Raw genomic sequence first — 22,123 nt, 5'->3', positions numbered from 1 at the left:
GGAAATGATTATTTCAAACTGTGTTCTCCAGTTCTTTAGAACAGAAAAAGTATGCGTTTTCTATCAAGGATTTACTTACTAGTGCTGACTGCAATCTGCATTGAGGCTAAAATCATTGAGAACACAGGAAAATTACCCCATGCCATTCTTTCTTCCAAATTGATCCCTCCTATAATCTTCCAGCCTCTGCTCAATCTGCACTGCCTCCAGGCTGCTATTCAAAAAATTTATCCAGGTTTCGAGTGGTTGTTTGTGGGGAAATTGGCCTGGCAGGAGCATCTTCGGCCATGCCTGAAGTGGAACACATACAAAATGCTTTTGCATTGTCTTTGGCTGAAGCCACTAATATTTCATCTTCCCCAAATATGTCTTTTCTTCATGTATTAACTTGGGATTTTCACAATTCTTTTATAATATTAATTTGGACTACAAATTTGTGCGAAGATCGAAGTAGAATTTAATTTGTTGTAAAAAGCATTTTCTCCCCCAACTGAGTCCCATTCAGATGGCTACTTCACTTGGAGTATTTTTGTCCCTATATGGGGGCATTTTCTCTTATTATTAATAGTAGCTTTTCTATAGTCCCCAAATTTTGCAAGTATCTATTTGAAATTCAAGTATAAGCTTAAGACAGTAACTAGTCTCTTATCTCCTCTTCTCTTATGGGTATTTAAACCTCAACCATTGCACATTCTTCTTTTCATGCTGAGAAAATTATTTTACACCCAGTAAATATGCAGAATCTTTAAAGGACTGAAAAAAATAGGGAAATGTTTAACGTAGTTATCAAGGTAGGTACCTTACACAAGAAACTGCTTAATGATGAACATTTAAGTTTCAAAGCAGGAAAGATAGCCCTTGTGATGAAGGCAATTAGAACGTGATACAAATGACTCTTAGTTTTTCAGTGGACCAGAGCGACAGTTACTGGTTAGTTTGACAGGTGAGACTCAATCACAAAGAGTTTACGGATCTCGCTGAAAATAATGGAGACAGGTACCATGGCAGAATCACTACCATATACACAACTGACTCTCTGAGATGAGTGCCTAAACCACATGGCAACCAAGTAGGTATTATAATTAGTTTGTGAGAAAGTGGTAATAGTACTTGTTGCAAATCTTGATGTTGTTTTATTAAACAAAACTAAAATATAATTTTATTTAGTATTAAAATAATGTTGTAAATATCAATTGATGTAAAATTTATTTGCAGAATCAAAATTCCTATAAGGAAGTATTATAACACTAGGAAGAAAATTATTTTAAGACAGTGACTCATGAAAAAGTGTTATGTGCTATCTGCGAAAATATGCCAATACTCTCTTGGCTGAGAATACGCCAAGAAGATCTTTGTAGTTTTGAACAATATCTTTATTACTTGATTAGCCACTTTTGGAACTGTAAAATGTAATTTAAATGGCTAAAAAATGAATACATTAAGACAATAAGCACTTTAGGCATTTATTATGAACCTGCTATATTTTTATGAAAATGCCTATCAGCCTATTATTTCTTTCAAACTCTAGTCAATACCAAATCTCATTTTTGATTTATGTTTTCCTAATAATGAATTCTTTATTGAATTTAGTTACATGACACTGAGAACAAAGATTTTGCCTCTGGCTGTTATCTAAGCAAGGAAGCTCAAAAAACATTATCTACATACTCTTAATTAGAGAAATCCCTTAAAATATTTTAAACTTCGTGAAAATTCAGACAGTCAGGAGATGCATTTATTATTAAGATTATTTTCAAAACCAAAGCCTTATTAATAAAAAATGAAATGAACAACGTGACTTTTGAAGTTTCAGCCTGTCCACAGCTAGCTGTATAACTTTGGGAGTGTTATTTAAGACCTCCATTTCCTAATTAGTAAACCAGGAATTCTATTAACGTCTTCAAAAAATTGTTGTGAGCAATATATAATATATGCATAAAATGTGGACACAGTATTTGGGCCATGATAGTAAGTGTTCAAGAAAAAATTTCTTATAAACTTTCTTCCCTATATTCACAATTTGTATTGTAATTTTAAATATATTTTTTAGAGTAAACCATGACATTTTATTATACATTTGTTTTCACTTTAAATGGATCTTAGCTACAAGGTTGTTTGAACAATATAGTCTATTCTAATCCATCAAAATAAAAGACTAACAAAATAGAAATTCAAAATCTCATAGTGAAGTACACTAGCAGTGAATTCAAAGATATAAAGAGAAATCTCTTGTGAGAAATAATAAATCCAAGTCACGTTGGCTTAAGTGATTTCTGGATATAGAAGAGAATAGGCCACTCTAATTTGCCTGGTATTCCTGTGGGATAAATTGTGCCTTTACAATGAAACTAGTGGTGGCTTGCCCTGCCTGTCCTCAATAGTATAATGTCAGTGACTGCCAAGAATGCAGCTTTCCCAGGATCAAGAATGGAGCCTGCTTCTTTACCATGTTTCCAGAATGATATGCATGTTGCTTAGCCAAATAATTAAATACTTCACATTTTAAGACTTGCTGTTTTCTCTGATTATGATAAAAACAAAATAAAGAAAATATTTGTTAGTCTGAAAAGATATGGTAATGGGATGTCAGGGGAAACGACAGAGTAAGGATCTCTGAAATTTTTCCAATCTATAAAAACAATGAGAATGCTTTCAAAAATGAGCAGAATCAATCTTTTCAGGACTTGGGAAATTAACCAAAGGCTTGCAACAATTCAGCAGGTTTATTCAAAAAAACTAGTTTAATCTTGGTAAGAGCAGCACATTTTATTGAGTGTTAACATTGCTTTTTTTTTCTCCTCATTTCCACCCCCACCGGGGATGACAGACCTAAGACTCGCACACAGTAGTAGGAAAACAAGCAGCCTGCCAGCCACTGGGGGCCAAAACAAGTTTGGGCCTTCATCAAAACCCAATTCCAATAGAATCGTCACCATTTTAATTGTCTGATGGTTCCTGGAAGACCCTACTCACAAGGCTTGCCTTTATTTGACCTGACTCTGAGCTTACTCAGAGCAACGGTCTTTCTGCAGGGCATGTATTGAAAGTAGTTAGGAAAATAGAAAGTCACATATATGCATACAGCTGTGGAAGTGCTCAGAAATCATCTGAAATGGCCATAAGCTCTCACCTCTGGCTCACCTTTCGGCCCTGCTCAAGCAAAAAGTGAAGGATAAGGCAGAATTACCAAGTGCCTGGTGGAGTCCTGAAGGCATGCCTGAACTCATATGCAGAACCCATCAGCAAAGGCTAGAAGACTGATTGCTTCCAGGCATTTAAGGAAATGTCTTTTGAATCATTAGGTGACCACAAAGCTAAGCAAGCAGAGACTTCAGTGATACGTGTGACAAAGAACAGAGACTTTATAGAACTGGTTCGGAAAATTAATTAATAAGGAACAGCAAGAGAAACAAGCAGTGGCAGCAACAAACACCAGAAAGGGAGAGCATCTGATGTCCAGTGTTTACACATCATATTATTTAAAAATTTCCATTTTCAAAAAAACACTTTAAGTCAACTATTATATACATGCTTGAACTGGGTTGAAGACCCCCAAATCCGTGCCCACTCATAAACTCAGAATGTGAGCTTATGTTAAAATAGGGCCTTTAACTATATGATTAGTTAAAATTAGATCATACTGGACTAAAGTGGATCCTAATCCAATATGACTGGTTTTCTTATAAGCAGAGGGAAATTTAGGCACAGATACATATAGAGAGAACACCAAATGAACACAAGAGTAAAGGCAGAGGCATACAATTACAAGCCAAGGAATTACAAGGATTGTCAACAACCACAAGAAGTTGGAAGACAGGCATGGAATATAAATTCCTCTAGAGCCTTCAAGGGGAGCATCACCCTGATGACACCTTGATTTTGGAATTTTAGCTCCCAGAACTGTGAGATAATAAGTTTCTATTGTTTTGAGCTATTTAGAGTGTGGTAGTTTATTAAGCAATCCTAGGAAGCTAATACAATTCACAAAGACCTAAACACAGTCACATCTATAATTAAAATATGAGACTATTTAACCAAATAAAGACAATCAATAAAGAAATAGAAGTTATATTTAAAAACCAAATACAAATTCTATAGTTTAAAATTGCATTAGCTAAAATAAAAAAATCAACAGGAGGTTTGAGCAGGCATATAAAAGAAATTAGCAAGCTAGCATATAAATCAACTGAGATTATCCAGTGTAAGGAGCAGAAGGAAAAATGAATGAAGAAAAATGGAACTATCCACAGAAACCTATGGAACACTAATAAGCACAGCATTATACACAAAATGGAATTCCAAGAAATAAAGAAGAGAAAGGGAAAGAAAGAATATTTAAAGACACAGTGACCCCAAAAGTAACAAATATAGTTAAAAAATTACACATCCAAAAAGCTAAAAAGATTATAAACAAATGCATACATCTATGCATAGAAACATTATAATCAAATTGTTGAAAGCCAAAGCTAATAGAGAATCTTCAAAACAGCATGAGAAAAATGATCCATTATGAATGAAAAAAATCTAAACAAAATTTAGAAATGACTTATTTTCAGATGCAAAGGGGCTGGAAAACAAGATGGAGACATAATCAAAGAGCAGAAAGAAGATACTTTCAACCAAGAATTCTGTATCCATCAAAAGCTATCCTTCAAAATTAAAAGAGAAGTTGAGATTTCTCAGAAAAACAACTAAAATAATTTGTCACTAGAAGATCTGCCTTATAAGAAATAATAAAGGCTGAGTGCAGTGGCTCATGCCTGTAATCCCAGCACTTTGGGAGACTAAGGAGGGAGGAGTGCTTGACCCTAGTAGTCTGATACCAGCCTTGGCAACATGGCAAACCCTTGTCTCTACAAAAACTTTTTAAAAAAATTAGTGAGGTGTGGTGGCACACCACTTTAGTCCCAGCTACTCAGGAGGCTGAGGTGAGAGGATCACTTAAGCCCAGGAGGTCGAGGCTGCAGTGAGCTGAGATTGCATCACTGCATTCCAGCCTGGGCAACAGAGTGAGACCCTGTCTCCACAACAACAACAACAACAAACAAACAAACAAAAAACTGAAGGTAGTTCTCTAGGTTGGAATGACAAGACACTAGTTAGTAATTCTAATCCACAAAACTAAATGCAGTAAATAAAGAGCACAGGTAAATATAATTAAATAGGTAAATATAAAGGACAGTATAAATGCATTCTTGTTTGCAACTAGTGTGACTATTTTTCTTCTGTATGATTTATAAGACAACTACATAAAACTAATTATAAATCTGTTTGACATGCATGCATAAAGATGTAATTTGACAATAGCTCAAAAGAGAAGTCAGGGAAGAAGCTTACAGTAGTAAAACTCATTTTATTATTGAAACTAAATTAGTGTTAATCCTGACTAGCTTGTCATAATTTAAGATATCAATTGTGATCTTCAGGTAAACAACTAAGGAAACTTTTCTAAATATTAAAAAATGACAAGAGAATTAACATAGTATATTTGAAAAATGATTTAATTTAAAAAGAAGGCAGTAATAGAGAAATAGCAGAAAGTATAAGCCATAAGATTTTTAGAAAACAAATAGCGAAATGGTAGATGTGAGTGCTATATTAAGAGTAATTACATTAAATGTAAATGAATTAATAGTCCAGTAAAAAGTCAAAGATTGGCAGAATAGATTTTAAAAAACGATCTATGCTGTCTATAAGATGCAGACATTATATGGAAAGACAGTTGTTGTAAAGAAATGATAGAAAATGATAGAACAGGCAAGCAGTTGAAAAAGGAGAGCCGAAGTGGTCATGCCAGTATCCAACAAAATACTTTAAAGTAAAAATTGTTACTGCAGAAGAGTATTTTATAATAGAAAATGGTCAATTCATCAAGAAGATATAAAAATTAAAAACATATATGCACTTAACAACAGAGCCCTAAAATACATATAGAAAAAAAATAATAGAATTGAAAGCAAGAAGAAACAACTTGACAATAAATTACCAATTTCAATATCCAACTTTCCATAATATATAGAACATTTAAACAGCAGATCTGCCAGGAAATAGATGACTTAAAGATAATATAAACTAATTAGGCCTGAAACGTATGTATAGTACTCTCCATTCAATGACAGAAGAATACACGTGCACCTAAAGTGCGCATGAAACATTTTCCAGAATTGACTATAAGATTATAAATTATAAAACAATGATGAAACAAAACTATTTTTAAGTTAAAAGTATTAAAATCATGTAAGTTTGTTCTTTCACCACAATAGAATGTAATTTGAAATCAGTAATAAAAGAAGGAGAAGGCCACAAATATGTAAAAATTAAACAACATACTCCTAAATAAACAAGAGATTAAAGAAGAAATTACAAGGTCAATCAGTACTCTGAGGTACATGAATTCAAAACTACATCAACTCTTATGGAATACAAGTAAAGCAGGGCTTATAGGGAAATTTATAGCTGTAAATGCCTATATTAAAAAATAAGATTAAAAATATCAATAACCTAACCTTCTGCCTTAAGAAACTAGAAAAAATATTAAGCTAAACAAAAGCTAGGAAAGAAAATATTAAAATTATAGTAGAACTAAATGAAATAAAGACTATAAAATCAAAAGAGAAAATCAACAAAACTGAAAGTTGTTTCTTTGTGATAAGATCAATAAAATTGACAACCTATAGCTAGATTGACTGCAATGGAATGAATAGTTGTGCCCCACACTCCCAAAATCATATGCTGGAATTCTACCCCTCAAAGTGGTAGTATGAGGAGATGAAGTATTTGAAAGGTAATTATGTCATGAGGGTGGAGCCTTCATGAATGGCATTAGAGCCCTTATAAAAAAGGAATCTTAAAAACTCTTGTCCTCTTTCCACCATGTGAAGAAACAATGAGAAGACAGCAATCTGCAACCCAGAAGAAGGTCCTCACCAGAACCCAACCCAGCTGACATCCTAGTCTTTAACTTCCAGCCTCTAAAACAGTGAGAGATAAATCTTTGCTATTTATGAGCCGCCCACAATGACTAAGAAATTAACTAAGAAAAAAAGAGAAAATACTTGAATTAATATTATGCAGGGTGAGATAGAAGACATTACTATAGACCTTGTCAATATAAAAAGAATGATAAGAAACGTCTACTAACAAGTGTATGCCAAGAAAAAATGAATAATCTAGAAAAAATAGACAAATTATTTGAAAGATATACAACATCAAAACTTACACAAAAAAATCCTCAGAATAGAATTGTCACAAGAAAAGAGATTGAACTTATTATTTTAAGCCTTTCCCCAAAATATGCCATACCTCTATGGCTTTACTGGTGAATTATACCAGACATTTAGTGAAGAACTAACAGTATATACTCACAAACTCTTCCAAAAAAGTAGAAGAGAACAAAGCACTTTCCAACTCATTCTATGAGGCAAATATTTCCCTGATACCAAAACTAGAAAAAAGATTATAAGAAAAGATCTACAGATAAATATTCCTTATGAATATTGATAAAAATCCTCAATAAAACACCAGCAAACTGAATCTAGCAACACATCAAATAGATGTATAGACCATGATTAAGTAGGATTTAATCCAGGAATGCAAGGTTGGTGTACCACATGAGTATCAATCAGTGTAATACATCATGTTAACATAACAAGCAACAAAATACATTTATCACCTCAGTAGACACAGAAAAAATAAAATTTTTATAATTAAACACTCAACAAACTAAGGCTGTAAAGAGGCTTCTTCAACCTGATAAAGAGTATTTCTAAAGAAACATTCAATTAGCATCACAGTTAATAATAAAAGATTGAAAGCTTCCCCTCTAGGATCAAGGAAAAGGACCATGATGCTCCCTGACAATACATCTATTTAACATTGTACGGGAGGTTCTGGCCAGGGCAATTCATCAAGGAAAGTATATGGACCACATCCAGACAACAGTCTCTATTGCACATGACATAATATTTTATATTTTAAAACTTAAGGAAATCTCAGAGAATGCATAAAAATAATACTACAGCAAATAGATGAGTTTAGCAAGGTTGCAGAATGTAAGATTAATATATACAAATCAGCTGAATATATACAGAAGCAAAGAACAATTTTAAAATGAAATTAAGGAAAAAATTCAATTTTTAATTCCATCAAAAATGATAAATACTTAGGAATGCACTTAACAAAAGAAGTATAAAACTTACTCACCCAAAACAATAAAACATCATTGAAAGAATGATGTTTTATCATTGAAACATCATTGAAAGAATATACTGCTAAACAGTATATAAAGATATCTTGTGTTCATGTGTTGGAGGAAAATATTGACAAGATGCTTTGCTATCCAAATTTTTGAACATATTTAATATAATCTCTGTCAGTATCTTAGCAGGCTTTTATTGCAGAAATTAAAAAGCTGATCCTAAATTTATATGGAAATACAAGGGATCTACAACAGTCAAAACAATCTTGAAAAGATCAAAGGAGGACTCCATCTTCCTGATTTTAAAACTCTCAAAGCTACAGTAATCAAGAATGTGTGGTACTGGTATAAGGATAGACATAGAAATCAATGACCTAGAACTGGGAGTTTAAAACCATGGCATATAAGATAAGCCAGTTTTTATAAGGGCACCAAGACAATTCAGTGGGGGAAAGAACAATCTTTTCAACAAATGGTAATGGCACAAGTGGATATTTATAGGAAAAAGAATGAAGGTGGATTCCTACCTCATATAATTAACTCAAAATATATGTGTTAAAATGATAAAACTCTTACAAGAAAAGAGATATAAATATTTCTGGCCTTGGAATAGGCACTTTTAAAAAATAATGTAATGCCTAAAGCACAAGCAAGAAAAGGAAAAATAGATAAATTAAACGTCATAAAAATTAAAATGTCTGTGCATCAAAGGACACTATTAAGAGTGAAAATACAATTCATAGAGTATGAGAAAACATTTGGGTATCATATATGTGATAAGGGACTTGCATTCAAGATGTATAAAGAATATTTATAAGCTCACAATAAATACACAAGTGATAAAAATAAATAATTTTAATAGACATTTATCTAAGGAAGATAATGTGAATGGCTATCAAACATGAAATAGGAAAAGATGTTCAACGTCATTAGTCGTTGTCAAAATCTCAATAAGATATCACTTCATACCCACTAGGGCAGCTATAATAAAAAAGACTTGCAATAACAAGTATTTGAGATGAGGTGAAGAAATTGGAACCCTCCTAATTGTCAGTTACATGCAAAATGGTGCAGCTACTGCAGAAATCAGTCTGACAGTTAAATGGTTAAACTAGTTACTATATGACCTGGCAATTCCACTTCTAGATACACACCCTAGAGAAATAAAAACATATGTCCAAACGAAAACTTGTACATCAAAGCTCATAGCAGCAATTTTTTTTTTTTGGTCAGAATGTGGAAACCAAAAACAAATACAGCCAAAATGTGGAAACAACCAAATGTCCATTTAAGACAGAATGAATGGGTAAATAAAGTGTTGCATAGCCTTACAATGAAATATTATCCAGCCACACGATAAGTGAAGTTCTGGTACATGGTAACATGTGGCTGAATCTTAAAAACATTATCGAAGATAAAGAAGCTAGAAATCTTAATTAAAAAATATAAAATGTCCAGAAATAGTATATCCATAGAGACAAAAACTAGATTAGTGTTTGCCAGGGCTGAGGGAAGAGGAGAAGTTACTGCTGGTATGGAATTTCTTTTTGTTGTATGAATACATTTGGGAATTATACAGTAGTGATGAATGTGCAACTTTGTGAATACATGAAAACCACTGAAGTGTACACTTTAAAATGGTTCTTTTCATAGTATGTTTTTATCTATATTAAAAAACAGGCCGGGCATGGTGGCTCATACCTATAATCTCAGCACTTTGGGAGGCCACGGTGGGTGGATCACTTGAGGTCAGGAATTTGGGACCAGCCTGGCCAACATGGGGAAACCCCATCATATCTAAAAATACAAAAAAAAAAAAAAATTAGCTGGGCGTGATGGCACACACCTGCAATCCCAGCTACTTGGGAGGCTGAGGCAGGAGAATTAGCTGGGCCTGGTGGTGGGCGCCTGTAATCCTAGCTACTAGGTAGGCTGAGGCAGGAGATTAGCTCGAACCTGGGAGACGGAGGTTGCAGTGAGCCGAGATGGCAGCACTGCACTCCAGCCTGGGCAACAGAGCGATTCTCTGTTTCAATAAACAAACAAACAACAGTATGTGACAAAAATATAGCTGTGGAATGAGGAAACAAACTTTTATCATTTATAGCTAGAAATGGACATGTCTAGATATAGAAATTATTTTTCAAATGAGCAATGCAAGCATTCACTTCTTATATTTCAAAGACCCTCAGCTTTGCCACAAAATCCACAAGGGCCTATATTATACAATTGTTTAACAGATGTTGATTTAGTGAAGTCAATGAGTCTGTAAAATCCATTTATTTATGTAGTAATGGTGGAGTTCCACCTAATGACTCTAGCTTTAGTTATAACAGGATTTCACATATTTGGGCAATTCTTTATATATTTTTCACATTACTTTATATCATCCTTTCAATAACATTTCAGTTAGACTTGGGCATTTTTGTTCCCATTTTATGTATGGAGAACCTAAAGAAATGAGAACTTCAGGGTTTTATTCAAGATTGTGTAATAAATGATGGAGGCCCTACAAGTCCCAAACCCTCATTCTTAAATCACCTCCAAAATACATCAAAGGGAGAACCCACACAAAGACAAATATCCACGTTAAACATTTCATGAGAATGCTTTTTCCTGCTAGCTTAAAAAAATCAAGCTGATATGTAGTTTCATGGTAGTGAATGAAACGCTCCTTAGACTTTATTTTTAAAGCCATTCTTCTTTGAATGGTTTGAAGAACCTGCAGTAACGCTCAGCTCTGCCTTGTGAAACAGAATGTTCATATCATCTTGTTACTCTTTAAAAAGACATTTTGGCTCTGAATAGTTCACAGATTAAAATAGGTTAACACGCAGGACGTTAATCTCTGTTTATAGAAAATACCGAGACAGATGGAGAAGTAATTATGAATAAAAATAGATCTGTTTCTCAAACAGATTCCTGTACAGAGGCATTTAAACATCAAGGAAACTGAAGGCAGGGGCAGGGTGAAACCTAGCCCGTTGCTTTGACACACCGTCCTGGAGTGACAAATAGGATATTGACAGGGGAATCTGTTTAAGCCTGGAGCCATAGCTAAGCTGGACTTCCAGTAGCTTCTATTATAAGTAGCTTTTTCTGTGCCACCTAGATTTATTTGGCTGTGCCACTGTAATTTTGGACTGGAACTGAATGAACACAGTGTTGGTCTGAATACTGCTGATCCTCTGCCTATAATAGGATCAACTGACATTACCCAGGTTGCTGAGGCATGTGAAGTGCCTCTGTAACCAAACTCCACCCTTGAGTCAGAGCCTGGTAATCCCTGGAGACTAACAGCCATCCACGTGTTCTGCATGATTCATGCAACTGCTATCTGCAGACAGTTGCTGGGTGAAACGCCCTGTTAAGTGTTTACTCATTATGGCTACTTTGCCCGACTACCCTTGAGTTACTTTGACTTGGACTAGAAAAGAAAAAACGAGAGCCAACAAAATGAAACAAAGAATTTGCCCTTTCTCCTGAACATTAGGATCTTTGGTGATTTATGTGTAGCTTCCCTAGGATAATATGAGACTCATGTTTACAGGGAACATGGAAATCCAGGAAACAGAGACAGAAGTCACCAAAGTGAAGAAGCAGAAATAAAAGCCAGGCTAGTCGGGATAGTGTACAGATATGCAGTTAATATAATTACAACAAAAACAGGCATACTTGTGCCAATCTTTAAAAAAGGGTTTTAAATCAGGGGTCCCCAACTCCCAGGCTACAGACTAGTACTGGTCCGTGGCCTGTAAGGAACGCACAGCAGGAGGTGAGTGGTGGGCAACTGGGCACAACCGCCTGAGCTCTGCCTCCTGTCAGATCAGCTGCGGCATTAGATTCCCACAGTAGTGCAAACCCTACTGTGAACTGCGCATGCCAGGGATCTAGATGGTGCTGTTTATGAGGATCTAATGCCTGAGAAGAACAGTTTTATCCCCAAACCATCCCCCACCTACCACATCCGTGGACAAAATAGGTCCCTGCTACTATTAATATTGGGGACTGCTCTTTTGAACGATGGTAAATGATTTCATTCAGTTTTGTTTTCTGAAAAGACTGCTTCAAATTAACTTTTTGAAGTTTTCCATCAAGTGTGCGTGACAAGTAAAGGAAATACTGCTACAAAAAGATGATAATGGACTTGCCATTATTTAGCATGTTATTATTGCCCAACAACATTTTTTCCTGGATGATAAGTATTTATTAGATATGACGGTTACAGAAAAATATAAGCATGAACAGTATGCGTCTATTTGGATGCATAAGTGTGTTCACAGGTGGTTTCCGAGAGAGAAATTGAGAATGAGTTGAGGGGAAGAAGATTAAAAAGGAAGGGGGACTCTTCCTTTTGTTGACCCAAATATCAACAAGGCTTGGGAACATTTTGGATCCTGACAAGGGGCTGCTCTCCAAACCACGTGTGTGCTCAGCGTTGTACACAGTTCAGTTTACTTCATGTGTTGGAATTCAATGGTGCCAAAGTACATTGGCAAACAAAGTGGACAGAAGAGATAATCTGCTTGTCAGCTAGAGACAGACAAGAGGCATGGAGAGGGGTGGCTGAAAATAGGGCCGTTGGCATGCGCTCAGGGACTGGAGTGGAGGAAAGTGGTTGGGGGCACTGCAAATAGCACTGACGGGGAAATCTAGGAGGTTGGGTCACGCTGAGTCTGTGAGCCACGGATAGGAGAAAACAAGACATGTGATAGGCAAACCCATGGGCTTCTGATGCAGGCGCTGTGCTGTGTTCCTCATGGGGCTCCTGGCAGATGGCTTGGGAGAGGGGCTTGTGTGCCTGTAAAGCCGTCTCCGGGGAGCTGAGCCGCGAGGTGTGCAAAGTAGCCTCTCACTCCTCATGGCAGTTCTTTCACATACCCGCCAGAGGACGGCTCTTCTGCAAGAAAGAAAAGGAAACACAAACGGAGTGAAGGAGTCCTGTCCAGCAGACAGCCCTGATGCTTTTAGTTCTCTCCCTCTTTACAGAGTTCACATCCACGCATGGCCGCAGAGTAGGAGAGGTCACTGCTACGGTGATCAATTCATATCAAAACTACAATTATTTGCATAGCCACTGCCAAATGTAGATTATAAAGTGACCCTATATACATATTCTTATCTGGCATACACCTTTGGTAAATTAGCTAAAAAGGAGATGTTGCAGCACTGTGTTCTTGGCTATTTTGTTCACAAAAACACTTGGATCTCTTAAGATAATATGAGCAAAATCTGGTTGTTTTCCAGCATGTAAAGTAGTTTAGTTGCCATAATATGACTTTTGTCCATCGAGTCACTTATTCACCTCTGCCACTGAATACTAATGTTTGGCCCTGAGACCCTCTGGCAGCAGGCACAGAGCCTAACCCACAGTGGGCTCTTGCTGTCTATATTTTTTTTGAGATGGAGTCTCACTCTGTCTCCCGGGCTGGAGTGCAGTGGTGTGATCTCTGCTCACTGTAACTTCTGCCTTCCAGGTTCAAGTGATTCTCCTGCCTCAGCCTCCCAAGTAGCTGGGATTACAGGTATGCACCACCACATCCAGCTAATTTTTGTATTTTTAGTAGAGAAGAGGTTTCTGCATGTTGGCCAGGGTGGTCTCTAACTCCTGACCTCAGGTGATCTGCCTGCCTCAGTCTCCCAAAGTGCTGAGGTTACTGGCGGGAGCCACCGCACCTGCCCCCTTGGTGTCTATTCATGGGTCCAGTACAGTGATGGAATTGGAGGGATTGGGGGGGAAGGAAGGTGACTTCTGTCTCTGTTTCGTGGATTTCCATGTTCCCTGTAAACATGAGTCTCATATTATCCTAGGGAAGCTACACATAAATCACCAAAGATCCTAATGTTCAGGAGAAAGGGCAAATTCTTTGTTCCATTTTGTTGGCTCTCGTTTTTTCTTTTCTAGTCCAAGTCAAAATAACTCAAGAGTAGTCAGGCAAAGTAGCCATAATGAGTAAAGATGGGGAGAGACAGAGAGGGTAAGGAAGGGAGAAGAGCAAGAGATAGCATGGAGAGGGAAGGGGCAGAAGAGAAAAGAATGAAGAGGAGGATGAGACTCAGAGAGAGGGAGAGAGGGAGACAGAGATGTGCAGAGAAAGGAAATCTTTCAAGAAATCTACAAAGTGTCAGGCACACCTTCTTGATTGATTTAGGGATGTCTATAAACAGCTATATAGTAGACATTAGGGGTGTGCTGGGTTTCTTTCATTTACCTGCATTAATTCTTCCCTTTTCCTATGTAATTTTTCAGTCAGGGAAGCTGATTTCTATAGATTGTATTGCCTGGGCTCCCATGTGGTAGGTGGGAGGAGGGAGATATTAGCACAGGAGGTGGCATTCATGCCTTCCTCACCCCGTGGCCCCGAGTTCTAACAGTGGTTAGGTCCCCTAGAGATGCAGTTTCTGTCAGGGGCTCCAGAGAGTTCTAGTAATAGAATAGAATTTTCCGTTATGTGTCTAATTTATATCAAGAACCAAGAGTACCTGACTACGGCATACAGGTTACAAAAATCAACCTCTCCATCAAACGTGTTTTCCAAGAACATCTCTTGAAATGTATTCTTCTCAACTGACAGGACAGAAAAGTAGGAAAACTGTGAGCCAATCCAAAAAGCTGCATAAAAAAGACAAGACAAATTTTTAGATTAAATTTTACTGTTAAGTTCGCTCCACAGAGGCATAGTGGAAGGCAGTGTTTGTGACACTCTTGCAGTTAATACACACACGAGAGTCACATTTCACCAGGCGTTTGGGGAAAAGTGAATCGACTAGAGGAGGAAAGAAAGCTGACATCCACCTCTTTCTTAATTCTTCCAATTCAGTAGCAGTGAGAAGCTTTTGGTACCAGTTGTTTACATGGGGCTTCACTCGTTTCATAGCCTTTTCACATTATTTATCTCATTTGTTCTTCACAGCATCTCATGCTGTGGTTACAGCATCAATTGTGATGAATATAGGATACTGAGTCCATCCTAGAAATGACTTCAGGAACTTCACGCCCTAACTCCACAATCTGGGAATGGCAGACAGATTCAGCACCAGGAAAACATCACATAAAGGACAAATGTGTATGTTTAAAAATGGCCAGTTTCGGCCTGGCATGGTGGCTCACGTCTATAATCCCAGCACTTTGGGAGGCTGAGGTAGGTGAATCACGAAGTCAGAAGGTCGAGACAATCCTGACCAACATAGTGAAACCTCGTCTCTACTAAAAATACAAAAATTAGCTGGGTGTGGTGGCACACACCTGTAATCCCAGCTACTCGGGAGGCTGAGGCAGGAGAATTGCTTGAACCCAGGAGGCGGAGGCTGCAGTGAGCTGAGATTGCTCGCTGCACTCCAGCCTGGTGAGAGTGAGATTCCGTCCAGAAAAAAAAAAAAAAAAAAAAAAAGACAAGTTTCTGCTTGACTGATAAGACCTAATCCAATGTATTTCTAAATCAAATAACAGATAGATGAACGCATTTTTAAAGCAATTATCTCAGGTTTTCAAAACAGGTTTAAGAATGCGGTATCAAAGCCTGGACTAGGTTTCCATATTTCAGTATTTACAGGTGACGTCTCAGAAAACAAAGAAGCCGTTATTGACAAGTGCTTTCCAGGCCAAAGGCAAGTGCCAGGGAGTATAGTGACAGTGGATTTGCTGCCAAACTGATGATTTTTTCTTGTTTTCTTTTCAGTCCTATTTGTCCTGGGCTCAGAATGTTGATGCCGCTATTTCTATTTGGTTATGGGTAAGGCAACACTGCATTTATCACTGTGCCTATGTTTTCCTTCAAAGAGGCACGTGCAACTGTGTTCAGTTGCAACTGAGAGCATGTTTTAAAAAGGAATTTGGCTTCAATGTCATTAACTGACTTTAAATAAATTGCTTGTGAGATTTTACAATATTAAACTTAGCTCAGAAGAGATGCTGAATTTAGTAAATAATGATTTTTAAGAACTTATATATGTCATCTTTTAAAAAACCTGCAACTTCAAATAACTTCAAAATGAGGAAAAGCTTTTATCAGCTTTAGAGTTAAAATGCAGATGTTAATCACAGGTTAGGATCTTGATAATTTCTAAAAAGACAAATGCAGCATTATTTGTAAAAGTACATACAGTCATGTACAGCATAACAATGTTTAGCTCAACAAAGGACCACATATACCATGGTGATCCCTCAAGATTATAATGGAGCTGGCAAACTCCTGCCAACTCATCAGGCAGTCGCCACTGTAAGACTGTAGCAAAATGCATTAGTCCTGTGTTCGTGGTGATGCTTGTGTACACAGACTTACTGCACTGCCAGCCATATAAAAATACAGCACATACAATAAGGTATAGCACATAATACCTGACAATGATAATAAATGATTAGGTTACTAGTTTAATATGCTATACTTTTTATTGTTATTTTAGATCGTACTCTTTATGTTAATATATTATTAAAAGGTCAGTTGTGAAACAGCTTCAGGCACTTCCTTCAGGATCTATCCAGAAAAAGGCATTGTCATCATAGGAGATGCCAGCTTCATGCGTGACGTTGCCCCTGAAGACCTTCCAATGGGGCAAGAAATGTAGGTGGAAGACAGTGATAATGATCCTGACCCCGTGTAGGTGTAGGCTATTGTGTGGTTTGTGTTTTAGTTTTTAACAAAAAAGTTTAAAAATTAAAAAATTAAACAATATAAGAGCGTTTATAGAATACGGATATAAAAAGAGACAATATTTTTGTTCAGCTGTACAGTGGATTTTTGTTTTCAGTGGAGTGTAATTACAAGAGTCAGAAAGTTAAAACAAAGTGAAAAGTTTATACTGTAAAAAAAGTTATAGTGGGCTAAGGTTAATTCATTATTGATGAGAGAAAATTTTTTTGTACATTTTGTGTAGCCTAAGTGTACAGTGCTTGTAAAGTCTGCAGTAGAGTACAGTAATGTCCAAGGCTTTCACATCCACTCACCACTCGCTCACTGACCCAGCCAGAGCAACTTCCAGTCCTGAAAGCTGCATTCATGGTGAGTGTCCTACACAGGTGCATCATTTTTATCTTTTATACCATATTTTTACTGTATCTTTTCTATGTTTAGATATGCAAGTACCATTGTGTTACAATTGCCTACAGTATTCAGGACAATAACAGGCTGTACATATTTGTTGCCTAGCAACAGTAGGTGTGTAGTAGGCTCTTCTGTCTAGTTTTGTGAAAGTTCACACTATGATGTTTGCATAACAACAAAATCACCTATGGATGCGTTTCTTGGAATGTATCCCCATTGTTAAACGATGCATGGCTGTGTGTGTATGTGCAGGACTCTGTGTGTGTGTACTATATATACTATATATGCATACCACATACGCACACATCCACACTATACTATGCACTCTACATATATACAACTACATAGGCAAATATAAAGCTGCATGTGCATAAATACACAAACGTACACACATACATATGTATAAAAGGTAATGTATTGATATTAATACTGACAGTGTGTACTAAGCATATATTTATATACCCTTAAATGTATATTATTTTAATACATACTATATTATGTTATATACTAATACACTTTTTTAAAACTGAAAGAAATCTCATTGCCTATTTGTGTTTCTAAATATGATGTCCATATTTTTTCTGATTTTATTACTGTAGCTGTGATCAGGTCATGTAACTTAATTTTGATGATGTTTCTCACAGTATAGTCTGAGGGTATCCAGCCTCAGATTATCTGAGGATGTAGCTCAAAATTTCCTAATTTTGCAAACAGCAAGCTTCCCAGGAGATTCTTAGATTCCTGCTAACAAAAGGTGGAGACTCACTGGACAGTTACTGAAGATAGACAGTAGGGGGCGGAAGGGCCCACGCTTCTTTGATATGGGTGGCTTTGGTTTTTCAGTGACGGGGGACCCTTTGACTTCAGGTATTCATTGCATTTAGAATTTTCAAATGAACATTTCTTGTCTGTTCCCTTCTTTTTTCTGCCTCCAAACATAATGTCTATCATTGTAAAAGTAATACAAAATCACTGAACAAAATTTGGAAAATACCAAATGAATAACAATAGAAATAAAGTAAAACATGAACCACTCAAATTCCCATCATCAAGAAATAAACATTCTGATAATATTTAGTTTTATTTTCCTATATATTGTGTGTGTATATGTATATATGCATATATATAAATATATTCAAAATGTATTATAACACAAAATGTATAAGATATATAATAGTATAAACAAAATTATATTATATATGTCATTTTCATGTCATATGTTAGATATAGCATATTAATACATACCCAGTTTTCTAAAATGCTGATCTCTTTGAAATATTCAATTATCAATTTTGTTTCTTTCCTCACTGAAGTTACTTTTCACGACTTTTGGTAGTGAAGAGATAAAGTTCATTACAAAACATGCCAGGCTTAAGCAATTTTCCAAAGGGATTAAGTAATTGCAGTGGCTGCAGGCTATGTAAAAATTTTTAAAAGGTGGTGTCTCTCATATTCTTCAGCATAACTTGGGTCACAGAAACCCAGGCATAAAAATTCATTATGAACTCATATTCTATCATGGCCTGACACTGGTAAGTTATTTTGTTGCAAAAGTCTTAAGCAATTTGAGAATGTCGAAGCACATTTTCAAGTGTTAGCATGTCTCCATTGTCTATAAACTGCATGCATATTTTATGCCTAAAAATATTTCATCTTCTGATTTTCTAGCTTTCTTCTGCAGGTTGTTTTTTTTTTTAGAATATTTTTCAATCATTTTAATTCTCTATTGTAAAACTTGGAAATCTCCACTTTTGGACTGCCAAGAACAGTCCGAAATTAAATCAATTTACTCTCACTCAGTGAATATTTTGGGAGTGCTATGTATTGAATGTGTCCCCCAAAAGTTCATGTGTTAGAAATGTAATCCTTCTGCCCCTAGGATGAGATGAATGGATGAATGAGGGCTCTGTTCTCATGACGGGATGAATGTTGCTGTCCCAGGAGTGGGTTTATTATCACAGCAGCGTTATTCTTGTGCGTGTGAGCTCTGCCTGGCTCCCTTGCTCCCACTCTCACCATGTGATGCCCTCTGCCACGAGGCGAGGCAGCAAGAAGGCCCTCACAGATGCCGGCACTGTGGACTTCCAGCCTCTAGAACTATGAGCTAAATAAACTTTTTAATATAAATTACCTAGTTTGTCATCTTTTGTTACCAATAAGAAAAGGCAATAAGACAGGGAGGTTCTATTATGATGTCATTCATGGGAAAATGGTAGACAGGACAGAATCTTTGCTGGCTCCCTAGATGCTGCCTTGGAATGTTACTCTTGGAAAACGGTGGCTACAGACTGATGTCTTTCTCCATAACTTTAATTTACCTTAAGAAAAGCTTTGAGTGCTACTGAGTCGGGAATGAAAAACCTAGAGAATGTTCTGTCCTGTGGGAGCAAGGAGTGTAATTAGTCCCTGTATTACTACCCAAAGGGGCATGAGGCTTCACCCACCTTGGGCTCCCTAGGGACTTATAATGCCTTCCTGTAATTATCGGGCCAGTTAATTTAATACTAATCCACTTAATTCAGTTAACATCAGATTTGTCCTAGGGATCTTGTTACATCCTTTTGTATACTAAAAGAGAAAAAGAAAAAAAAAAGATTTGCTTCTCTTTCAATATTCCTGGGAAATTGGATATCCACATGGAAAAGGCAGACCTCTAGTTCACAACAGATAAAAAATAAATTTTACTCAATGTGAAATTAAATGTAAAAAATAAAACTTCAACATTGTAGAAGAAAATATAGAAAAAGCTCTTTAGGTCTGTGAAGGAGAAAAGAATTATCGAAATCAGGCCATAAAGAAAAAGTACAAGTCATAAAGGCAATAAATATATAAATAGAGTTTAACCTCTGAAACACTTGACCGAATGTTCTGTGGTAAAAACAACAAACCAGCCATTGAAGGGAAGAACAGACTGACAGTGCATATAACATAGAAAGAAGTAGTAATCAAACTATTTAAAATTGCCTAATAAATCAAAAAGAAAAACCAAAAAAGGAAAAAAAAACATTGAAGGATAAGAATAAGCAATTGACAGAAGAAGAATTTGTAATGGTCAATAAAGAGATGTAGTAATTTTTAAATTATAATAAACAATGGAAATAAACAGAATGCCCATTAGCAGGATAGGTGAATATATATATATTGTTGTACGGTCATAAACTGGAGCGTATTATTCCCTAGATTTTTGTATTTCTGAAATTGTTTATTAAAATAGTCTTGGTCTCTCTAACAATTTAAACAAAGCCACTAAAAGGACCTGGTGCTATATTGTAAATTAAAATTTACATGCCAATGGAAAGAATTGAATTAAGCATAGTTCAGTTTGCATTTTTTTGAAGCAATGTATTTTTAAAAACAAAATAACTGAACTAAGGTAACTAAATTTATATAAAAGAAAATGGCTGTTTCTGCTAACTAGCCTGTTGCATTTGAAATCTTTGCTATCTCTGTGGAGACCAGGAGCAATCTAAATGGAAATAAAGTAACTTTATAATTGTAAATGTGTATTTGAGTTAAAGCTAACTTTAGGGAATAGTAGAGAGTAAACTGGGTATTCACAGGTAAAGAGAGATAATTTCTAGAACAAAAAATGTCAGCCAGAAGAAATGGGCCAAATATTAGTGTCCTCGTTTGGATTTTAATGAAGTTGTCAAATTTATGGGCTATGATAACTTATAATGGGCAAAAGAATGTTAAGTAGTCTAGATGGGAGAGGGCAGAAATTACAACAACAAAAAAATTCAGACACCAAATGATGACACAATCTTCCAAATTATAAATCTGATCTCATTTTTATTCAGTGACATTTGATATCTCTCAACTTTCCATACTTTAATATATTCAGTAGTAAATTTGATAGGATTGAAAAAAATGACACTGTAATTCCAAAGTCTTTTGCATAGATCATTTCTGAGAATCTGTGCCTAACCTAACCTCATTTCCAGAAACTTCTCAAGCTGCCCCATGTCTCAGGTGAGTAGAATGGAAAAAAAGACGCGATTAACTGCTCTAATATTTTATTTAAATTTAATATAAGCATTTGCCATTAGTTTACAAGTAAATGCTTTAATACGTCAAGATTCGTAGAGAAGATTCTGAATCTTGAATTTTGTCGATGACTCAGTGTTACGGAAAATCTAGAACAGCAGTGTCCCACCTCACGGTGACAAGAGATGGAATGTCCTAATCGTTTAATTATTGGTTGTAAAACCTATCCCTTGCAAAAACAGGGAGGCTTTTAGGACAGCATTGTGTCTGCCTGCTAGTGCCCCAGGCAGCTTCGCAGAGCTTCCCAGTGCTGATGAGATGGTGGAGACTGCTTTTGTGATGATTTTCCAGAGTTTGTTTATTCATTTGTTCAAATAACATTGACTATGTGGAAATGATTATTTGGTGCCATTAAGAGACTGATTGTGTCTCATTCTTAAAAGTTATAGACTTTATAAACAAATGTTATCATTATATTAAATAAATACTAATTTAAAATACAATAACAATGACATTATAATAAATACTATAAACAAATAACAGAAAAATTATACATCTTGTCAGTCCAATCAACTGTAAAATAATATTACATGAGATACTGCCATAATACTTTTCAAGTTTCAAAATTGAAATCGATTAAACCTGTTTGAAAACCTATATACTGCGTTAAGCAAGGTGCTACAGCTTATTTCTCTACTAGCTGGCTGTGACTTTCCCTTTCATTTTCCCTATTTACTCTATTAGTGAGGAGCCCCTTATCTCGTATTTTAGGTCCACATTTGTACATAGTTCACAATAGGAATTAGTAAATAAAAGCTGCTGAGAGCAGTACTTTAATTTCCCCCTGAAGCTCACTCATCTGGGAGATAGCCAGCCTCTGTTACACCACAAAGACCCG

At 36.0% G+C, this 22,123-nt stretch overlaps 1 long non-coding RNA gene across 1 annotated transcript; it reads right to left on the bottom strand.

Annotated features, from left to right (window-relative positions):
• Positions 1-12,381: 12,381 nt before the first annotated feature.
• On the bottom strand, positions 12,382-18,648 carry LOC134759167 (uncharacterized). Its single transcript, XR_010135098.1, has 3 exons — positions 18,484-18,648; positions 14,681-14,810; positions 12,382-13,097 (listed from the first exon to the last, which is right to left on the bottom strand). It is a non-coding gene; the product is annotated as an uncharacterized lncRNA (long non-coding RNA).
• Between the last annotated feature and the right edge of the window lie 3,475 nt (positions 18,649-22,123).

This window comes from Gorilla gorilla, chromosome 8 (assembly GCF_029281585.2).
Source record: "Gorilla gorilla gorilla isolate KB3781 chromosome 8, NHGRI_mGorGor1-v2.1_pri, whole genome shotgun sequence".
In the NCBI taxonomy this organism is placed as follows: Eukaryota; Metazoa; Chordata; class Mammalia; order Primates; family Hominidae; genus Gorilla; species Gorilla gorilla.
The sequence above is the reverse complement of the archived record's forward strand: the minus strand, read 5'-3'. Positions and strand labels throughout refer to the sequence as shown.